Source organism: Canis lupus, chromosome 5 (assembly GCF_048164855.1).
Source record: "Canis lupus baileyi chromosome 5, mCanLup2.hap1, whole genome shotgun sequence".
Lineage (NCBI taxonomy): Eukaryota > Metazoa > Chordata > Mammalia > Carnivora > Canidae > Canis > Canis lupus.
In genome coordinates this window covers 72,545,829-72,568,525 of record NC_132842.1, presented here as the reverse complement: position 1 = coordinate 72,568,525, position 22,697 = coordinate 72,545,829, and the positions used below count along the sequence as shown (strand labels likewise).

Here is a 22,697-nt window from a genome sequence, read left to right as displayed (position 1 = left end):
GGCTTGCGCAGGCGCAGACTGCCCTCTGACACGTGGTCGCGGTCCTGGGCAGTTACTGCGCTCCGGCCGCGGTGCTTTTTCCTGCTGGTGGTTGACTGGCAGCGTGGGCGAGCCCTTCGCCCTCTAGCCAGGTGTTAGGAACCGTGCCCTGGCTGCTTCTTGCCGTCTCTGCCTGTCGTATTATCGCAAGCACTACCGGTAATTGACGCCTTCCGAGGGTCGAGAGGTCGCCATTTTTAGTTGGTGCCTTTATCTTGATTTCGGGACAGAGATACCACCTGGGACCGCATCACCCCGTACGTAATCCTGTTGCTCCTCAACAAGGGAATTGGCAACGCAACAACCTGGAGACGAGACACCGTTTGTACCTGTGGATTGGCGGCGACTCATAATATCAATGGAGTGTTTGCTGTCATCCAGGAATTTTGCTCAGCCCTTCCGATGTATCTATCATTTATTTAATCTTTTAAAGAAAACCCGTGAGAGATTAAGGTTCTAGCTGTGCAGTCTCAACCTGAACTCAGAAGTCTCCCTGTAAAGCCCGATTCTGTCGTGTATGTAACCATTGAACTGATGGTTTTGGTTTTTCTAGCAAGCGCTTTGGGATAATTTTATTTTTAACCCTATGTCAGGTGATAGGCATGTAAGACCCAGTCCTAGCCAATGTGGCATTTACCCTAAGATGAAGAAGAACCCACAAACGTAAAAGAATGTACAAAGGGTTGTGACAGCCCAAAGTGAGCCATGGTAACTGTCCACAGTAATCAGAAGAGATGTCTCCCGCCTGTATGTATCAGTGCAGTAACCTGCCCTTCTTGTCTCTCTCTCTCTCTCTTTTTTTTTTTTTTTGTAATGTCTATATCCCACATAGGGTTCAAACCCAACCCTGAAAGTCTCACACTCTTCTGAGCCAGCCAGGTGCCCCAGTGCCCTCCTTGTCTTTTTATCTTAAAATCCCACCAAACTCCCATTCCAGTCACCATCTACACTGCCACCAGATCCGAATTCTTAGATTCAAGTCCCCTTCACCATTAAGTTTTAAGCAGTCTTCCTTAGTCTAATTTCCCTGATACTACTCTCTTCACTCCTAAGGATCTGGGCACACACATACACTCCCCACAACTCCCATCTTTCTTTTCCTTTTTTTTTTTTCTTTTAATTTTTTTTTCTCCCATCTTTTTTTTTTTTTTTTTTTTTTCTCCCATCTTTTTAAAACCAGTTTAAATGTACATTCAGGGCAGCCCCGGTAGCTCAGCGGTTTAGCGCCGCCTTCAGCCCAGGGCCTGATCCTGGATACCGGGAATTGAGTCCCACATCAGGCTCCCTGCATGGGGCCTGCTTCTCCCTCTGCCTGTGTCTCTGCCTCTCTCTCTCTCTCCTCTCTGTGTATTCTCATGAATAAATAAATAAAATCTTTTTAAAAATAGTAAATGTACATTCATTCATTCAATAGAGTGTTCATTATGTGCCAAGCTATTTGCTAAATGCTGAGTCTGTTCTAGTAGATACCACAGACAATAAATATCCTTGTCCTTAGTTTACAATCTACAGTAGGAAAATAGACCATCAAAAAGTACACAAAAGTGTAAGAAGGGAGAATACAAGAATAAACCAGATTTATCTAACTGGGTGATGGGCGAGCCCTGAGCTAGGAAAGCATCTTTAAGGACCAAGATGGCCAAGGTGGCTGGACCTTCATAGGTTATGAGAGTGGCAGGTAAAGAGTTTGGAGAAGCAGGCAGGATTCAGCTCAGGCAGGACCTTATAGGCTATGGTAGGAACTCGGGGTTTATTTATAAGGGGAAGGCACTGGAGTGGTGAATAGAGAAGTGAAATAAGGATTTGTTTTGAAGAGATATGCTTCTCCCTCTGCCTGTGTCTCTGCGTCTCTCTCACTGTGTCTCTCATGAATAAATAAATAAAATCTGTTTTTGAAGAGATGAGTGGTGGATTATAGGAGGAGGCCCCAACAAACAGCTGACTGCCCATATCTAGGCTTTCCACGTTTATAGTACAAGTCAGCTTCCTATTATAGTGTAAGAGCTGTTTATGTAAATCCCTTCTCTTACAGCTTCTTTGTAGAGGCCAGTTACCTCTGTATGATATTAAAGTGCCTGTCTATAAAAATCTACATATATGTACACAGGAAACAGTATGGCAAGAGAAAGACTAAACTTTTAGTAGTAGTTTGGGGAAAACATTCTCACATTTCTGTATTCTTTCAATTTTTTTTTACAATTAGCACATATTGATTTTATATTAAAAATGAAGTCTATGTGAGTAGTTCCATTTTTATGCCATTCTGGAAAAGGCAAAACTACAGGGCCAGAGGAGCACTGATTACCAGGATTGGGACTAGGGGGTGTGGGGGTTGGCTAGAAAAGGAGACAAAGGACCTTTTGTGGGTGATAGAAATGTTTGATATTTTGATTTGATTGTGGTAAAAGGTACATGTCTATATTAGTTGAACCATATGATTAAAAAAAGGTGAAATTAATATATATAAATTACATATCAACAAGCTGGACTTTAAAAAATGAAATATAGGGAGGCACCTGATTGGCTTAGTCTGGAGAGCATGTGACCCCCCCACCCTTTTTTTAAAAAGATTTTATTTATTTATGCATGAGAGACACAGAGAGAGGCAGAGACACAGGCAGAGGGAGAAGCAGGCTCCATGCAGGGAGCCTGACATGGGACTGGATCCCAGGTCTCCACAATCAGGCCTTGGGCTGAAGGCGGCACTAAACCGCTGAGCCACCCGGGCTGCCCCCATTTTGCTTTTTAAAATAATTATAGGGGCGCACCTGGGTGGCTTAGTGGGTTAAATGTCTGCCGTCAGCTCAGGTTATGATTTCAGGGTCCTGGGATCCAGCCCCGCATCCCTGCTGAGCAGGGAGCCGGCTTCTCCCTCTCCTCCCCGTTCTGCTCTCTCTCGCTCTCTGTCTCTCAAATCTTTTTTTTTTTTAAAGGTTAAAGTATGTGGCATTAGAAAATATACAGCACTGTTTTATGTAATATGCTCTTTATTAATGATATGTGAGCCTATTCAACCACTTTTATATCTGTTGATAAAGATCTACTTTAACCAATCCAAATTTAGCATTGCTTTTGTTCCCCTTCACCTTAATGGTCATCACGCTGTACCTGATTCTGCAACTCAGTACTCAGTGGTGTTTGGTGTCTAATTCACTTCTTGGCAGCGCAGCAGATACCATTCATTCCACTTGAAGAACACACTACGTTCTGCTAATCCATTGGTCTTTCTCTCCCTGTGTCTCCAATGTTTCTATGGTGGGGCCGCTGCAGGGTAGATAGATGGCTAGGGGTGGCCCAAGTTTGTGCATTTTCAATTTTAATAGGATGGGATTCATGTCTTCCCCAGATAGGTACCCACGGCGCCAAGAAGCGGGTATCGTGCGCAGCGTACAACAGGTGCGAGCCGGCGTGCACTGCAGCTGGCGACAGCCTCCGGGCTCGCCGACTCCCTCCGCGCTCGCCAGCTCCTTCCCAGGAAGCACCGCGCACATTTGCATATCAGTTACGTCCTTGCCTTTACTTGCATATAAAAAATCGAAAGGACAAATCACAAAAGTCTCCCTGTGAAGATTGCCCTACGGCTCAGCATGTCTTGCAGTTCCCCACTTCAACCTGAGGAAGAGGAATTAGGAAATTGCTTGCACTTTGTTTTCACCTTTATCGAAAGAGGGTTTCGCCAGCACTGCCACCCTGTTTATGGGCCCGGCAAGGCAAAAAGGGCTTCTGTCGTGAGTGGCACACGTAGGGCAGCTCCATTGCTCTTCGTGCGGAATCGACATCAAGAGATTTCGGAAGCATAATTTTTTGGTACCTGGGCAGCTGGTGATCGTTGGTCCCGGCGCCCCTGTCAGAAGTTAACTAATGTAAGAACTTTTGCGTTGCTCTGATGCTTACGCCTAAGAAGTTATAGGGAGTAGCTGAAGTCTCCAACGCGTAAGAAGCTCGACAACGTGCTGGTTAGATTAGCTAAGCCAACTATTTACGAGAAGCATCAAAGGACTGTGGTTACACACTGTGGTTTTTCACAGTAAAGCGGGTGACGGCTGACGTAAGAAAAGCGGCTGTTTTTCCATTTCACAGGTTAGGGAATGGAGGTTTGAGCAAAGTAAAGTTACATGTTTATTCAAGGGCACTCTGGAGTCCAGAGGGACTATCCAGACTAAGTGTCTGCTTGCAGGGGTGATAGAATCAGCAAACATAACTGATTTTATAAAAATTCTTCCCCTCAACCAGGCGTATACATCCCTTTCTAAAGCTGTGTTAAAAAAATAAATAAATAAAAATAAAATGAAGCTGTGTTAATGTTCTTTCGATAGCTTTTGGCCTTTAAAAACAGAAGCAATAGGGATCCCCGGCTGGCTCAGCGGTTTAGCGCCTGCCTTTGGCCCAGGGCGCGATCCTGGAGTCCTGGGATCGAGTCCCGGGATCGAGTTCCACGTCGGGCTCCCTGCATGGAGCCTGCTTCTCCCTCTGCCTGTGTCTCCGCCTCTCTATCATGAATATATAAATAAATCTTAAAAAAAAAAACAGAAGCAATAGTTTAAAGTATCAGTTTAGCACTTTCTTACTGCTGGCTACCAACAACCTTTCTGGATAACTATTCAACAAAGAGGTAAGAATCTAAAACCTTCAAAAAAAAAAAAAAATCTCTCAGAGCACTTGGGTGGCTCAGCCGCTTGGGTGGGTGACAATCTGCCTTTGGCTCAGGTTGTGATCCTGGGGTCCTTGGATTGAGTCCCGCATCCAGCTCCCTGCAGGGAGCCTGCTTCTCTCTTTGCCTGCCTCTCTGACCCTCTCTCTGTGTCTCTCATGAATAAATAAAATTAAAAAAAAAATCATCTCTCAAGAATGTATCCTCATATGTAAAACTATGTTTAAAAGGAGATTTAGGGACACCTGGCTGGCTCAGCCAGAAGAGCATGGGATTCTGGATGTCCCTGTGGTGAGCTGGACCTCCACCTTGGGTGTGGAGATTATGGGGGGGGGGGAGGGAGCAACTAAAAAAAAAAAAAAAAAAAAGATTTAGCAAGGGGTTCATCCATTGTAACAACAAGTGTATACTAGTGATTCAATATACAGTTGACCCTTGAACAACATGGGTTTGAACTGCACAGTCCACTCTCATCGTAATATAAATGTATTTTTTCTCCTTTGTCTTTTTTTTTTTTTTTTTTAAAGTAAGCTCTATGCCCAAGGTGGGTCTTGAACTTATACTTCTTCAAGAGTTGCATGCTCCACTGACTGAGCCAGCCAGGTGCCCTTCCCTTAGAATTTTATTAATAGCATTTTCTTTTTTCTAGTTTTTTATTATAAGGCTGCAGCATATAATACACATAATACAAAAACATGTCTTAATCCACTGTTTATGTTATCAGTAAGACTTCTAGTCAACAGAATGCAGCTTTAGGGGAGTCAAAAGTTATACTGGGTGGGGAGTTATACTCGGATTTTTTTAAAAAGACATTTCTTTTAGAAAGAGGGGGTAAATGTGAGCAAGAGCAGGGTGAGGAACAGAGGGGGAGGGAGAGGCATAAGCAGAATCTTCGCTGTGTGTGGAGCTTGGTTGAGGCTTGATGTGGGGCTCTATTCCATGACCCAGAGACCATGTCCTGAGCTGAAATCAGGAGCTGGATGCTCAACTGACTGAGCCACCCAGTTGCCCCTATAGTGGTATATTTTACAGTAGGGAGAGTGGGCGGGGGTTGGCGCACCCCTAACCTATGCATTGTTCAAGGGTCAAGTGTAGTAGTGATCCATCAAGTGTCTAACTTCACAAGGCTTAGTGAGGGGAGAGAGAGCAAACTGAGTACTATGCTGAGTTTGGCTGGGAAGGGGAGTTTCTGGGAAAGCTTTCCTAAAGCAAAGAATTTGAAGCTGAAACCAAAAGAAGAAATAGAAGACCACCAAACAAAGTTGTTGGGGGAAGGGCTGTTTATGTAGAGGCAAACCATTGAGGGTGGATCCAATGTACTACACAGTCCCAGAGCTGAAAGACCAGAATGGCCAGAATGAAACCAGCCAGGTGGCAGGACATAGGGAAGCCTGAAGAGACCAGCCCCTGAGACCTAGTCTCACAGGCCTTGGATGTTCCTTGCAGTATTTTTTATGAAGCATAAGAAATGAAGAATTATCTACACAATGTATCAGCAAACTTTCTGTAAAGAGGCTAGATGGTGTGTATTTTGGGTTTTGTGATCATACGGTCTCTGATAGCCACTCAACTCTGTTGTTGCAAAGCAGTAACAGACAATATATAAACAAGTGGGTGTAACTGTGTCCAATAAAATTTTATTTATAGACCCTGACATTTCAATTTCATATAATTTTTGTATGTCATGAAATAGTATTATTTTGATTTTTTAAAAAATCCTACCAGCCATTTAAAAATGTGAAAACCAGGAATACTTTGGTGGCTCAGTGGTTGAGTGTCTACTTTTGGCTCAGGTCATGATCCCAGGGTCCTGGGATCCATTCCTGCATCAGGCTGCCTGCAGGGAGCCTGCTTCTCCCTCTGCCTATGTTTCTGCCTTCTCTCTGTGTCTCTCATGAATAAATAAAATCCTTTAAAAAATTAAATTAAAAACTTTTTAAAAATGTGAAAACCATTCTTAGACTCCCAAGCAATAGCCAGGGAGCATAGTTAACTGGCCCCTGGCCTACATATTCAAGAGCAATGGTCAAACCAACTAAGGGATAGCCACAAATGGGATACAACGTACTCATTAAAATGTTGCATAGAAGCTAGTGCAGCCACTCTGGAAAACAATATAGAGTTTCCTCAAAAAATTGAAAATAGAGGTAACCTATGACCCAGCAATTGCACTACTAAGTATTTACCCCCAAAGATACAAATGTAGTGATCCAATGGGGCACCTGCACCTCAATGTTTATAGCAGGAATGTCCACAATAGCTAAACTATGGAAATAACCCAGATGTCCATCGACAGATGAATGGATAGAGAAGATGTGGTATATATACACAATGGAATATTACTCAGCCACCAAAAAGAATGAAATCTTGGGGCACCTGGGTGGCTCAGGGGTTGAGCATCTGCCTTTGGCTCAGGTCGTGATCCCAGGGTCCTGAATTGAGTCCTGCATCAGGCTCCTGCAGGGAGCCTGCTTCTCCTTCTGCCTATATCTCTACCTCTCTCTCTGTCTCTCATGAATAAATAAAATAAAATCTTAGAAAAAAAGAATGAAATCTTGCCATTTGCAATGATGTGAATGTAACTAGAGGGTATTAGGCCAAGCAAAATAAGTCAATCAGAGAAAGACAATTATAATATGATCTCACTCATGTGGAATTTCAGAAACAAAACAGAGGATCATAGAGGAAGGGAGGGAAAAATAAAACGACAAAATCAGAGAGGGACTCTTAACTATAGGAAACAAACCGAGGGGTGCTGGAGGAGGTTGGGGAGATGGGGTAACTGGGTAATGGACATTACGGAGGGTGTGTGATATAATGAGCACTGGGTATTACGTAAGACTGATGAATCACCGGACTCTACCTCTGAAACTAACAGTAAATACACTATATGTTAATTAATTGAATTTAAATTTAAAAAATAATACAAAATGTTGCATAGAGAAGCACCTGGCTGGCTTAGTCTGTAAAGCATGGGACCCTTCATCTAGGGGCCATGAGTTCAAGCCCCATATTGAACACAGAGCTTACTATAAATAAATAAATTAATTAATTAATTAATTAAAATGTTGCATAGGAAAATTTATGGTAATGGCTCACCTCTGTGGAGCACTTATCAAGTGCCAGGCCCTTTATTGAGCACTTAGTATGCATTAGCTCCTATTACTCATCACATAAATCAATGAGGTAGGTAGTATTATTTTGCTCACTTTACAGAATAGAACACAGAAATTCCAAGAGGCCCAGATCACACAGCTAGAATATAGCAGAGTCAAGAGGTGAGCTCAGGTCTTCTGACAGGAATCAGGTGCTCTGACTGCACAGAATGCTCCAGGAGAATGTCAACTACAGCAGAATCTGTTAGGAAAGATTTGTCGGGTGGACGCCTGGGTGGCTCATCAGTTGAGCATCTGCCTTCTGCTCAGGGCATGATCCCAGAGTGCAGGAATCTAGTCCCACATCAGGCTCCCTGCATGGAGCCTACTTCTCCCTCTGCCTGTGTCTCTGCCTCTCTCTCTCTCTCTCTCATGAATAAATAAAATCTTTAAAATTAAAAAAAAAAGGAAAGATTTATTGGGAAAGTGAAGCTTTTTTTTCTTTTGTTTACCCATATTTTCCTATTTCCTTTTTTAAAAAGCTTTATTTATTTAACTAATCTCTATACCCATCATGGGACTCAAACTCACAACCCTGATATCAAGATTAGTACATTCTTCCAACGGAGCCAATCTGGCGCCACCATATTTTCCTATTTTCTATGAAAGTACAGAGTGCACAAAAAGGTTAGAGAAATAATGGAGACACAGAGTCACTGAAAGGCAACTGATGACAAAACAAAACCACAAAGTAGCCAGTCACAGAAGACCAACTATTATATGATTTCTTTTATACAAAGTGCCCAGAAAGGGCAAATACAGAGAGACAGAAAAAAGATTAGTGGCTGCCTGTGGGGTGAGGCTTAACTACAATGGGCATGGGGGGTTTAGGGGAGGTGAAGGAAATGTCTGAAAACTACATTATGGTCAGAGGTGCCCATCTCTATAAATTTATTAAAAATTTTGAATCATACACTTAAAATGGACGGGTTTTGCTCTTGGAGTAAGATGTGGTGGCAGCTACAGCAGAGCCTTGGATGCCCTGCTCCTGCTCCTGCCTCACTGCCATTCACTCTCCCTGGGGAACAAGTCAGGCAGAAAGCCACACCGGGAGGACACCGGCGGAACCAGAGGTGGCAATTCACTGAAGTAGAATTACTCTCACCAGCTGCAGCATAAAATCTTTGGAAGAAGTATGTGTTGACTTGATCAGAGGCACAAAGAGAATCTCAATGTAAAACAACCAGTTCAGATGCCTACCAAGACTCTGAGAATCACTACAAGAAAAACTCCTGTGGTGAAGGTTCTAAAACTTGGGATAGTTTTCAGATGAGGATCCGAAAGCAACTGATTTGCACAGTTCTTCTGAGATAGTTAAAAGCAGATTACTTCCATCAGTATTGAGAAAGGAGTTGAGGTTGAAGTCCCCATTGCAGATGCTTAAACCGACCTTTTTAACAAATTATCAGTTGTTAAAAAAAAGAGGTTTTGTGGTATGACAATTTTACTTGAATAAAGACATTTAAAAAAAAAGTTCAAGGGCTAGAAGGAGAGTATACTCAGCTAGGAGCCTGAGAATCTGTAATCAGTTTATGGAATAAGTTCTCTAATTTATAAACTTGACCTTAGTGAATTTCCTGCATGCTGAGCTCCTGTGTGTTAGCGGATTATGTCACTGCCCCCCTCTCCCGCCTCCTCCCTCATTTAAGATCCTTCAGTGGCGCCTAACTAGTTTGGGTTAACATCCTGTAAGTCTCCATGACTCACCACCCTCTTTGTTCTCAGGGTTCCAGCCACACTGGTCTCTGTATATCTCTGAAGCCACTACTCTCTCCTCGCCCCAGGGCCTCCAAAAAATTTATCTTCTAGCTGAAAATGTTCTTTTTCAATAGGTCCTCCTCCTCCCCTCCTTTCCCATCATGGCTAACTTCTCCTTATTCTTCATATCTCAACTCATATGATATCACTTCCTCAGAAAGGCCTTCCTTGATTCCCCACCCTTTACTAGGTTAGCTCCCCCACTCTGTTACACTCTTTGCATGGCACCATGTACTTCTCACCGGAACATTATCATAATTGTTATTAATGCATTTACAAGTAATGTAAAGTTAGTTGCTCAATATTTATGTTCCCCAGCCAGAATGTCTCTTATGTGAAGGTGTGGAACCTGTCTGTGTCTTGTATACTACTTACATCCTTGGTGTTTGCTGTAGTATCTGATTCAATATGTATTTAGTACACAATATGTACTTAGTACTCATTCAATATGTATTTATACAATCTTCATAATCCATAAGGTACTTATGTATATATGAGTACATTCACTGCTACTTATTAAGCACCTACTATGTCATAGGATATCGGTATAAACAAGACAGATTGCTTCTGTCCATTCTCCTAGGTAGGACAAGAACAGTCTTCCCATTTAACCGGTAGTCTAAGCCTACACCACCTGTAAGGAAGTTGCAGGACCTTCTGTAACTAGAATGGAACTCCTTCTAATCAGGTCATAGATTCCTAATAGGATGGATTTACTCCAGGTGGGTGAGGGCAAGGGATGTGGTTCAGGGAGATGGATTTTTTTTTTTCTTTTTTTAGTTTTTCTTTATTTGAGGGAAAAAGAGAGTGCAGGGGCCAGGAAGGGAGGGAAAGAGAATCTCACACTCCTTGCTGAACACAGAGCCCAATGGAGGGCTCCATCCCATGGCCCCAAGATCATGACCTGAGTAGAAAACAAGAGTCAGGGACACCTGGGTAGCTTAGCGGTTGAGCATCTGCTTTCAGCTCAGGTCATCATTCCGCTGTCCTAGGATCAAGTCCCATATCAGGCTCCCTGCATGGATCCTGCTTCTTCCTCTGCCTATATCTCTGCCTCTCTCTGTATGTCTCTCATGAGTAAATTAATAAGATTTTTTTTTTAAAGATTTTATTTATTTATTCATGATAGTCACACAGAGAGAGAGAGACAGAGAGGCAGAGACACAGGCAGAGGGAGAAGCAGGCTCCATGCAGGGAGCCCGACGTGGGATTCGATCCCGGGTCTCCAGGATCGTGCCCTGGGCCAAAGGCAGGCGCCAAACCGCTGCACCACCCAGGGATCCCAATTAATAAGATCTTTAAAAGAAAAGAAGAGTCAGATGCCCAACCAACTGAGCCACCCAGACACCTCCAGAAAGATGCATTTTGAGAGGCTGTCAAGCTTTGGCATTTTAAGGAGAGAGGAAGAGAGTGTCAATTTGTCAGAGGGGAAGAGGGCATTTCTAACCTTCAGGTAGACAGAGATGCAAGCATGGCTCCTCTTAAAATCAACCAAACCTAGGGGCACCTGGTTGGCTCAGTTGGTAGAGCATGCCACTCTTGATCTCAAGGTCATGAGTTCAAGCCCCATGTTGGGTATAGAGCTTACTTAAGAAAACAAAAACCTGGTCCCTGTGCTCCCCTATTGGTCCATATCTACGATATTGGGATAAGTGACCGCTGATAAGATGGTCACACAAAAATTGTTTCTATACACTAACAATCCAAAAAGGAAATTAAGAAAACAATTCCATTTACAATAACATCAAAAAGAATAAAATACTCAGGAATAAGTTTAACAAGGAGGTAAAACTTAACCGAGGAGGAGTGTAAATTGTACATAAAAACTACAAAATGATGGGGCACCTGGGTGGCTCAGTAGTTGAGCATCTGTCTTTGGCTCAGGTCGTGATCCCGGGATTCAATGCAATTTCTATAAAAATCCCAACTTCTTTTTTCAGAAATAGAAAAACCCACCCTAAAATTCAGATGGAATCTCAAGAGACCCCAAATAGCCAAAATACTCTTATAAAAGAAACAAAGTTGGAAGATTACACTTCCTGATTTCAAAACTTCCTACAAAGCTACAATAAGTAAAACAGTGTGGTTTTGATATAAAGACAGACATATAGATCAATGTAATAGAATAGAAAGTCCTGGTATCAAATGATTTTTTTTCTTTAAAAAATTTATTTATTCATTCATGAGACACACACACACACACACACACACACACAGAGGCAGAGACACAGGCAGAGGGAGAAGCAGGCCCCATGCAGGGAACCCGATGTGGGACTCGATCCCTTGTCTCCAGGATCAGGCCCTGAGCCGAAGGTGGCGCCAAACCCCTGAGCCACCCGGGCTGCCCTCAAATGACTTCTGATAAGAGTGCCACAACTATTTTCCACTCCGTAGGGGAGAAACAGTCTTCAAGCAAATGGTTGCAGGGAAAACTGGGTATTCACATGTAACAGAGTGAATTTTTTTTTTCTTTTTAAAGATTCTATTTATTTATTTATTCATGAGAGACATAGAGAGGGAGAGAGAGAGGCACAGAGACACAGGCAGAGGGAGAAGCAGGCTCCATGCAGAGAGCTTCACATGGGACTCAATCCAGGGTCTCCAGGATCACTACCTGGGCTGAAGGCAGCACTAAACCTCTGAGCTACCCGGGCTGCCCAATAGAATGGGCAATAGAATGAATTTGAACTCTTACCTTATATCACATCCAAAAAATATCTCAAAGTGTATAAAAAGTTTCAATGTAAGAGCTAAAACTATAAAACTCTTAGAAGAAAACGGGGAAAGCTTCATGATATGGGATTTGGTAATTTCTTAAATATGATACCAAAAGCACAGGAAACAACAAGAAAAAAATAAGTAAATTGGAATTCATCAAAATTTGAGACTTTTATGCATTGAAGGCCAATAGGAAGATAGTGAAAAAGCAACTCCTAGAATGGAAGAAAATCTTTGTGAATTACATATCTGATAACAGCTGCCATCCAGACTCTATAAGGAACTCCTATAACTCAACAGTAAAAAAGGAAACTCAATTCAACAATGGGCAAAGGACTTAAATAGAGATCTCTCTAAAGATATAGGAATGGCCAATAAGCACATGAAAAGATGCTCAACATTAGTCATTAGGGTAATGCAAATCAAAATCACAATGTGTGGGCATCTGGGTGGCTCAGTCAGTTAAGCGTCTGCCTTTGGCTCAGGTCATGATCTTGGGGTCCTGGGATCGAGCCCCAGGTCAGGCTCCCTGCTCAGCAAGGAATCTATTTCTCCCTCTTCCTCTCCTTCTCTGTCTTCCCCCTGCTCATCCTCTCTCTCTGGCTTGCTCTAAGTAAATAAATAAAATCTTTAAAAGCGAAAAAACAAAAACAAAAACAAACCCCAAATCACAATGAAATACCACTTCACACCTATCAGGATGGCTTCTATTAAAAATAAACAGGGGAGGGCAGCCCCAGTGGCCCAGTGGTTTGGCGCTGCCTTCAGCCAGGGGGTGTGACCCTGGAGACTGGGGATCAAGTCCCACGTCAGGCTCCCTGCATGGAGCCTGCTTCTCTCTTTCTCCCTCTGCCTGTGTCTCTGCCTCTATCTCCGTGTCTCTCATGAATAAATATATAAAATCTTAAAAAAAAATGAACAAACAAAAAACAAATGTTGGCAGGACACTTGTTTAGCTCAGGAAGAGTGTGCAACTCTTGATCCCAGGGTTGTAAATTCAAGCCCCAAATTGGGTGTAGAGATTACTTAAATAAATAAATAAACTTAAAAAAAAGTGTTGGCAAGGATGTCGAGGAATTGGAACTATTGAGAACTGCTGGTGGGAATGTGAAATGATACAGCAGCTGTGAAAAACAGTATGGCAATCCTCACAAAATTGCAAGTAGAATTGCCAGATGATCTAGCAATTCCATTTCTGGAAATTTCTGGGTATATACCCAAAAGAGCTGAAAGGAGAGTCTCAGAGATATATTTGTACACCCATATTCATGGCAGCATGATTCACAATAGTCAAAAAGTAGAAACAATCCCAATGTCCATCAAAGGGTAAATGGATAGACAAAATAAATAAATATCCACATAACAGAATATTATTTGGTCTTAAAAAAGAATGAAGTACTGGTAACCACTACAACATGGATGAACCCTGAAGACATTATGCTAAGTGAAATAAGCCAGACTCACATGAACAAGTATCATGTGTGATTCCACTTACTTGAGGTACCTTAAACGGTCAAATTCATAAAGGCAGAAAGTAGGACAATGGTTCCTATGGGCTAAAGTGGGGGATATGAGAAGTTATTGTTTAATGGGCACAGAGTTTCAGCTGAGGATGATGAGAAAGTTCTGGAGATGGATGGTGCTGAAATGTGAATGTACTTAATGTCATTGAAGTGTACACTTAGAAATGGTTCAATGCTAAGTTTTATGTTATGGATATTTTACCACAATCTTTAAAAATTAAAACTGAATACATCAAAATGAAAAATTTTAAAGGAAAAGAAACGATGGTAAAGAACAAGGTTTTGGTTGTGCCTAAGATGTCTCCAGCATCAGGGTGCCTTGGCTGGCTCAGTCGGTAGAGGGTGTGACTCTTGATCTCAGGGTTGTGGGTGCCAGGCCCACATTGGGTGTAGAGATTACTTAAAAATAAAATCTTTTTTTAAAAAAAGTCTCCATCACTGGGGCTGGAAGCTGGCACCAGCTCAGGGAGCAAAAGAGTGTGTAAGCCAAGTGCCTGACATGGAGCATGTACTCATGAAATGTAGCTACTAATGGGCCCCATCATAGATAAGGAGACTGAGGCCCAGAGAGGTCCTGTATCCAATAGAGGCCCCAGCTGACTGGGCTCTGAGTTCTGTAAGGCAGGTGGGTGTTGCCAGTTGGAGTATTAATAGTAATACCAGCTGGTATTTCTTGAGTTCTTAATACATTCCAGACATTATTCTCCGTCTTTTTAACCCCATTTATTCTTCACAACTCCTCTGTAAATGAGGTACCTTTACCATCTTCTTTTTACAGATGAGGAAACGGAGGCTGAGACAGAGACAGATCCAAGTTCAAGGAGTCAGCATGACTTAAATCTTGGCCTCTCCAAAACCAGAAATTAAGCTTTTTGATTTGGTCATGGTGGTGGACAGTGGGTGGTGGGTCTGGGATGGGGGGAGTAGGTGACTCACTTGACAAAATCTAGATTCAACCCAGATTTTTTTTTTTTTTCACTCACTGGCAGAACTTCCTCCTTTTTTCTCTCCACCTCTTTTTCTGATTCACTCTCCATCTGTTAGTGGGTTCTGGCTTCTGAAGATGTGATGCAGAGGGTAGGGTAAGCTGTGGGAGTGGGTAAGTAGCCACAAAAGCGTAGGCAGTCCTTAATAAATGTTTTTTGGGAACTCCCCTCGTACCAGGCAATGTTCTGGAGGTTGAATAAAACAGACTGTGTCCCTGCCTTCAAGGGGATTCCATTACAGGGTATATAGGCATGTCAGTGGCAGGTTAGGGGAAGAGAAGGGGATGGACTAGAAAGGGAAGTGGGGGAGGGGGAGGGAAGTTGATACAGACAAGGAAGATGTGGCCAGTGTCTATAAGGGCTATAAAGGAGATGTGAGAGAGAGTGACTGGGGAGCAAGGCGACTGGAGACAGTGAGGACAGGGCAGGCCTGGCTCAGGAACTGAGGTGAGACCTGGAGCATGGAAAGGAGCCAGCTGAAGGTGTGGGGGGAAGAACATTCCAGGATTCTTTGGGGAACAGCACAGGGGAAAGTCATGCAATCCATGTGTTGGAGGAACTTGGGAGAAGGTCAGTGAGGCTAGAGCAGGGTGACAAAAAGGAGTCAAGAGAAAAAAAAATTAAAACAAAACAAGAGTCAAGAGGAGATGCCAGAGCCAGCTCATGAAAGGTCTTGTAGACCATGATGAGGAGTTCAAGGTTAATTGTAAGAGGAAGAGAAGACATTGGAGGAAGTAACAGTGAAGCCTGGGAGGCAGCTCACGGTGGGAGCCCAGGTGGCTCAAGCAGTTTAGCACTGATTCTGGAGACCCAGGATCGAGTCCCACGTCAGGCTCCTTGCATGGCGCCTGCTTCTTCCTCTGCCTGTGTCTCTGCTTCTCTCTCTCCTCTCTGTGTATTCTCAGAAATAAATAAATAAAATCTTAAAAAAAAAAAAAGGAGGTTCTGGCTCAGAAGCAGGTGATGATGGTCGTGTGGACTAGGTGGGATTCAGAGAGGAGGCAGTTGGGAGGTGACTGAGTGATGGAGGTACCATTCTCTGAGGTACAGGAGACAAGAGGTGGGGGAAGGGGGGGAATCTAAGGTGAAGTGGGGATAGAAATCATGAATTCAGTGTGGACATGTTGACTTTGCAGAATCCGTGGCTGGTCAGGCAGCTGGAAGTAGATGCCTGGGAAGAGAAACCAGACCCTGCCACCTGGGACCCATAGGCCACACCTCTTCACAGATGGGCAAGGTAGAGTCCAGAGTCCCTGCTTGAAATTTCGAATTGTTTTCGTTTTTTTGAAATTGGTTATTGACACAAATCCACAGATATCAAATAAAACTCCGGATTTCTACTTCCTCTTCCAAATTGAATGCTCTAGCCACACTGGACCCACATTCTGGTTCCATGGCAGACTGTGGCCCCTCAAAATAGGGCACAAACTCTCCAGCTGGTCTAACCCTAGTAGGTCTGCTCAATGCTTGGTCCTGGTGGTACTGATTTCAACCTCTGGCATGGGCAGGAGGTGATATCATAGAAGCGGAAAAAGTTGTCCTGAGACAGAGCCTAGACTTTGGATGGACCCATGCAAGTGGCAGTTCAGCTGCTTCTCAATCTTGCAACCCAGAGTGTACCACTTAACTTCACTGAGTCTGTCTTGTTTTTTCTGGAAAATGAGGATAACAATCCCTATGTGGAATTTCATCTATGGGAAAGCTCCTAACACAGTAGCAGACACGGAAAAGGGGCTCAAGCAGTGTTTATTTCTTTCCCTTTCAATCTGATGAGCACCTAGTCTCAGGAAATCAGAATGGTTAGGCCATAGCAGAGGCTGAGGTAAAGAGTTCAGATTCTGGCTCTACCACTTGCTAACTATTGCAACCTCAGTTTTCCTATCTGAGGATGGGAACATCTATCATACCAAACTTGTGGGAATTAAATAAGTTAATACGAAGTGTTTAAAATGGCATGGCACTGGGGGATTCCTGGGCAGTGGTTTAGTGCCTGCCTTTGGCCCGGGGCGTGATCCTGGAGTCCTGGGATTGAGTCCCGCGTCGGGCTCCTGGCATGGAGCCTGCTTCTCCATCCTTCTGTGTCTCTGCTTCTCTCTCTCTATCATAAATAAATAAATAAATCTTTAAAAAAAATAAATAAAATAAAATTGCATGGCACTGAGTAAGGATTAGATTGGCCCTTGCACGTGGCTGGCCATTAGAGTCTTCTAAGGACATTTTATTTATTTTGTAAAAAGATTTATTTATTTATTTTAGAGAGAGAAAGAGAGCACCAGCTAGAGGGTGGGAGGGAGAGAGAGAAAAGCCAAAAGAGTACACAGTGAGTACTGAGCCTGAGGCAGGGCTTGACACAGGGCTTGATCCCATGACCCTGAGATCAGGACCTGAGCCAAAACCAAGTCTGACTATTAACCAACTGTGCCACTTAGGCATCCTTTCTCTATCCTCAGAGATCTTCTCCAAATTCATCTGGGGTGGAGCCCTGGTATAGGTATTTTATAAAATCTCAAGTAATTCTATGTACAGCCAGGAATAGGAACTCCACAATAGAGAGATAGAGTATGGGCTCTGGAACACAACTGCCTGTGTCCAAATCCAACTGAGCCAATAAATAGATGTGTGAACGTGGGCAAGTTCTTAACCTCTCCTGTTAAATTGGGTTAATAAAAGGACCTAGGAGATTGTGTATTTTTCAGATGCTTACAGCAGTGTGTGGCAGCTAGCGGGGCCTTGGCAGACCTGGGCATCAGCATCCCTCAGTTCCCCTATTTCTTTTTTTTTTTTAATTAATTAACATATAGTGTATTATTAGTCTCAGAGGTAGTTTAGTGATTCATCAGTTGCAGATAACACCCAATGTTTTCATTACATCAAGTGCTCTCCTTAATGCCCATCATCCAGTTACCCCAACCCTCCACACACTTCCTGATCCCCTGCTATTTCCAAACTGACTGTAACCACTGTAGGCCTGCATCCAGTTCACACTCACGATCTCCCCACAGGGGCCTGGATGCCTTGAACATCCCTCTCCTAACTGCTAGCTGTCCCTTAAAGTTGTTGATCCTTCTATTATTCAGCCTTTTTTTTTTTTTTTAAAGATTTTATTTATTTACTCATGAGACACACAGAGAGAGAGGCAGAGACACAGGCAGAGAGAGAAGCAGGCTCCATGCAGGGAGCCTGACATGGGACGCGATCCTGGATCACCAGGATCAGGCCCTGGGCTCAAGGCGGCGCTAAACCGCTGAGCTGCTGGGGCTGCCCTGCACTCTACAATTTTCTTTTTTTTTTTTTTAAGATTTATTTTATTTTTATTTATGATAGACATAGAGAGAGGCAGAGACACAGGAGGAGGGAGAAGCAGGCTCCATGCCGGGAGCCCGATGCGGGACTCGATCCCGGGACTCCAGGATCGTGCCCTGGGCCAAAGGCAGGCGCCAAATCGCTAAGCCACCCAGGGATCCCTCAATTTTCTATAGTGAGTAAGTAATTCACAGGGAAAACAAGTGAAAAAAAGGAAAGCCTTCACATGACTTTATTTCCTCTTAATCATCTTACTGCTTTGTGCCTTAGTCTCTCGTTTCTATCAAAAACATTTCTTTAAATTTTTACTTATTTTATTTAAAGATTTTATTATTGGGATGCCTGGGTGGCTCAGTGGTTGGGCATCTGCTTTCGGCTCAGGGTATGATCCTGGAGTCCCAGGATCGGGTCCCACGTTGGGCTCTCCATGGGGAGCCTGCTTCTCCCTCTACCTGTGTCTCTGCCTCTCTGTGTCTCTCATGAATGGATAAATAAAACTTTAAAAAATAATATTTTATTATTTTTTAGTTTTTAATTTTTAAGTAATCTCTACACCCAAAACAGGGCTTGAATTTATAACCCTGAGGTCAAGAGTCACATGCTCTTACCAAATGGGCCAGCCAGGTACCCCTCTATAGAAATGATTAATTAATTAATTAATTAGAGAGAGAGAGAGAGGGTCTTAAGCACACTCCACACCGTGTGGAGCCTGACTTGGGGCTTGATCTCACGGCCCTGAGATCATGACCTGAGATAAAACCAAGAGTTGGATACTTAAACCAACTATACCACCCAGACACCCTTATAGAAAAATTTAAAAAACTGTCTCCACTGATTGGTACTGTTACTTCCCCTCCCATTTACTACTTGATCCACTACAATCTGGCCTCCTTCCCAACCTCAGAGGTGACCCCACCCTGGAAGGATCAACAGTGAAGTCTTAGTTGCCAAATTCAGTGTCTTCTCCTTTTTCCTTGTCAGAGCTTTCTGCAGTATCAGACATGGTTGGTGCTTTCCTCTTTCTGTAAGCTTCCTGCCTGTTCTCTGGGCTTCCTTTCTCCCCTTTGTCCAGGGACCTAACTTTTCTGACCATTTCTGGTTGGTCCCTGCAGGTTCCTCTCAGCTTAATGTTCCCTAGCTTTGGGCAGCTAGCCCCTCCCTCTCTGCATACTCTTGAGTGGCCTTACCCACTCTTGGCCTGTATGATCACATCCACATGCCAGCTCCTAGATCCCAGCCCTGGCCTCTTGTATGGGACAAGTCAATCCAACTTCCTTTTGAACACCTTCATTTGGATGTACCTCAAACACTTTACACCCAAAGGTCCAAACTGACTCATCATTTCTACTTTCTCTCAACCCCCACCAACTTTTCCTCCTTTGTTTCTTCCCTGGGAAGTCATCATTGTCTCAATCTTTCTCTCACCCCCCACATGCAAGTGGTCACTAACACCTATTGGTTCCAATTTGAAACTGTCTGGAGCACATCAGCTCCCTGAGGATTTGTTCTGGCCCTGCTCTGCAGGAGCCTCCCCACCTGGACGATCATAGCAGTCTCTCTGACATAGCATCCTCTTCCTGGTCTTTCTCCTCCCCGTCCATACCTTAACATTTTTCTGATTTTTCATCCCTTCAATCAACAAACATTTGCCACGCACAAACTCTGCTCCAAATACTATGAGGAGTGGGACGCCTGGGTGGCTCAGTGGTTGAGTGCCTGCCTTTGCTTCAGGGCATGATCCTGGAGTCTCAGGATCGAGTCCCACATCAGGCTCCCTGTATGGGGCCTGCTTCTCCCTCTGCCTATGTCTCTGCCTCTCTGTGTCTCTCATGAATAAATTAAAAAAAAATACCATGAGGAATAAACAATACAGATTGACCCCAAATAGGTATGTAAATAATCTAGGGGATTTTAAATTGTGGGGATTGCTATCAAAGTAAGCAGGGAGATTGAGAGAAAGTAGGGCATGGGGAGGAGGGGTTTTCTCAGAGGTGGTCTTTGCCCTGGAATAGTCCCCCAGATGAACATAATAGTTGCCCTGATGGAATTGGGGGCAGTGATGATAGTAAAGAATGTGCCTGGGGACCCCACTTTAGGTTGGGAGCCAGGAAAGGCCTGTTAGGAATGAAGGATGAGAATGAGCTCGGAAGACCTGAAGGAGATGCTTTCCAGGTAGAGGGAAGAGTTAGTGATAAGGCCCCACAGGGTTCCTGGCACACAAAGGAGTCCAGGATGTCTGGAGCACAGTGAGTGAGGGGCAGAAAGAGGAGGGCAGGAAGATCATGCCTGGTAGCCCTGATGGTGGTGGTAAGGCTAGGTTTTATTCTGAATGCCATGGGAGGCTACTAACGAGTTTTTAGAGGCACCTGGGTGGCTCAGTTTGTTGGGTATCTGCCTTCAGTTGGGGTTGTGATCCCAGAAGCCTGAGATCAAGCCCTGAGTCAGGCTCCCTGCTCAGTGGGGAGGAGCCTGCTTCTCTCTCTCCCTCTGCTGCTCCCCTGCTTATGCTCTCTCTGTGTCAAATAGATAAATAAAATCTTCTTAAAAATTAAAAAGTAAAGTTTTTAAAGAAGTCACATTTGACTTTATCTCTTCAATAGATTACTCCCTCCAGGTGCATAGGTTGAACATCTGAGGGTGAGGTGGATAGTGTGTCTGAATGCTAGGAAATTATTGCAGTGGTCAGGCAAGTCCTGTGGGTTGGGCTGGGAGTTAGCAGTGTAATTGGAGAGGACCTAACCCTTCCTTGGGTCCCCAAGTCCTGCTTGCTAGCTCCATACTCCTTGGGACGACCATTTGGTTCTAGCTTCCCTCTTCAGCCCATCTCCCATCATTTCTTCTTTGTATTTGCACATGATGTACTTTCTGCAATGCTCTTCCCCACTTTCCCTTTGATTTATCCCTGAGACCAGGCTCAAATACCCCCTCCTTCCTAAAGCTTTTCAGGAATTCTCCAGGGAGGGCCCTTTGAACTTTTTTAGGGCTTAGGTTATATCTCTAGGATAATATCTATCAAAAGATATACATGGTCCCACTATGGAATAATTCATATAGGTCAAGAGTCCAGTCTTGACCAGCCTGTTATATTCAAAATCACCTGATAATGTGTAAGTCCTTGATCATACGAACAGATACTAATGTGGGTAGTACATCTCATTTGATCCTGGAAACAGCCCCTCAGGGAGTAGTCGCAGTAGGAAAATCATCCCTATTTTACAGATGAGTGAATCAAGGCTTAAGTTAGATGAAACTTGGCCAACATCTCATCCCAAATTCAGTTCCATTGTTGACTCCTGGGTCTCCTCACCTGTCCTCAAATCAAGAACTTTTAAGACTTCCTGGTCACCTCTTCATGGTGGAGGAGACATCCAACAGAGAGATGACTCACAGGAGGAGGCAAGATGGGGAAGCAATTCTCCTTCCCCCTCAAAAAAGTGCCCCCCACCTCATTTGTTCCTACTAAGGAGAGCAACCATCTCAGCGATTAGACCCTTAGACTCTGCAGAAAGAGTGCCTGAAGTGAAAGCCTGCCCATCTCCACTATTTACAGGTTATATGACTTCTAGGAATTAGTTAACTTCCTTGGCCTCCCTAGTTCTTTGTTTTTATTTTGTTTGTTTTTGATCCATAAAACGGCAGTCAAAAGAAGTTACTTAGGTAGGACTGCCGGGAATATTTACTATAGGAGACAAAGCATCTTCCCCAACGCTTACCTTATAGAAAGGTCTTAATACTTGCTAATTAGTATTACTGGCCCCAGGAATCTTCTTCAGCATTTTTCAACTATCACCTCTTTTAACACTCACAACAACCTATGCCTTCGGCGACATACAGGCTTGCAGCTGTTAATAACGCCCCCCCCCCCAGAAGTCAAGACTTGAACCCATAACCTCATGACCAGCCAAGGCTTGGCAAACACGCGTGGCTCAGAGAATGCAAGCAGCTTGCTCAAGGACTCGTGACCGGTTACTGACTCTATACTCAACCAGATCTTTGATTCCGAATTGATAGTTGGGCATAACTTCTGAAGGCCTGCAACACGTAAGCTCCATAAAACTGGATTTGGGGAAAAGGAATGGGCAGTCCTCCAGAGGAGTCGAGAGACCGGCTTCTGCCCCTGATTGTGGATGAGGCGAATCTTTAGCTTAGACCTCTTTTTCCTCACCGTCAATTGGGGGAAGAAGAGTCACTAGGGTCCCCAGAGCCCTTCCCAATACTGACTCTACAGAACAGAAGACCCCGGCTCAGGTAAAGGCTCACTCAAATCCCTCCGGCTGAGGTTCATCCTCCGCGGAGCCCGCAATAGGGACGCGTCCCCTTTAAGGCGCCAGCTCGCCGGCGGCGGCGGCCGGAAGTGTTGAAGCCCGGCCTGGCGGCGGCGGTGGCAGTAGCGGCCGTGGCGGCCTCTGCGCATGCTCCGTCGCCCGCCCGCCCTGGCCGCTCGCCGCCCGCCCGCCCGACGGAGACGGTGAGGAGGGGGAGGGGTGGGCGCGCGGGCGCGGGCGCGGGGTGGGGTGGGGGCGGGGGGGCGGGCGCGGGGGCCGCGCGGCGGCCGGCGAGGGCG

The 22,697-nt window shown here is 44.3% G+C and overlaps 1 protein-coding gene, 2 long non-coding RNA genes and 1 other non-coding gene across 6 annotated transcripts in view; 3 read left to right on the top strand and 1 right to left on the bottom strand.

The window, feature by feature from the left end:
* Positions 1-3: 3 nt before the first annotated feature.
* Positions 4-3,988, top strand: LOC140634065 (uncharacterized). Its single transcript, XR_012031621.1, has 2 exons — positions 4-554; positions 3,386-3,988. It is a non-coding gene; the product is annotated as an uncharacterized lncRNA (long non-coding RNA).
* On the bottom strand, positions 3,009-22,572 carry LOC140634064 (uncharacterized). Its single transcript, XR_012031620.1, has 2 exons — positions 22,394-22,572; positions 3,009-3,883 (listed from the first exon to the last, which is right to left on the bottom strand). It is a non-coding gene; the product is annotated as an uncharacterized lncRNA (long non-coding RNA).
* LOC140634550 (U11 spliceosomal RNA) lies at positions 3,752-3,885 on the top strand. The gene has a single exon (XR_012031989.1). It is a non-coding gene; the product is annotated as a U11 spliceosomal RNA (small nuclear RNA).
* GMEB1 (glucocorticoid modulatory element binding protein 1) overlaps positions 22,454-22,697 on the top strand; it is a 37,160-nt gene continuing 36,916 nt past the window's right edge. For 2 of the 3 annotated variants that reach the window (XM_072827465.1, XM_072827459.1), the window contains exon 1: positions 22,454-22,601. The gene's annotated coding sequence lies outside the window, so the exon portion shown is untranslated. The remainder of the gene's footprint in view (positions 22,602-22,697) is intronic. The other variant, XM_072827460.1, reaches the window with a different exon arrangement.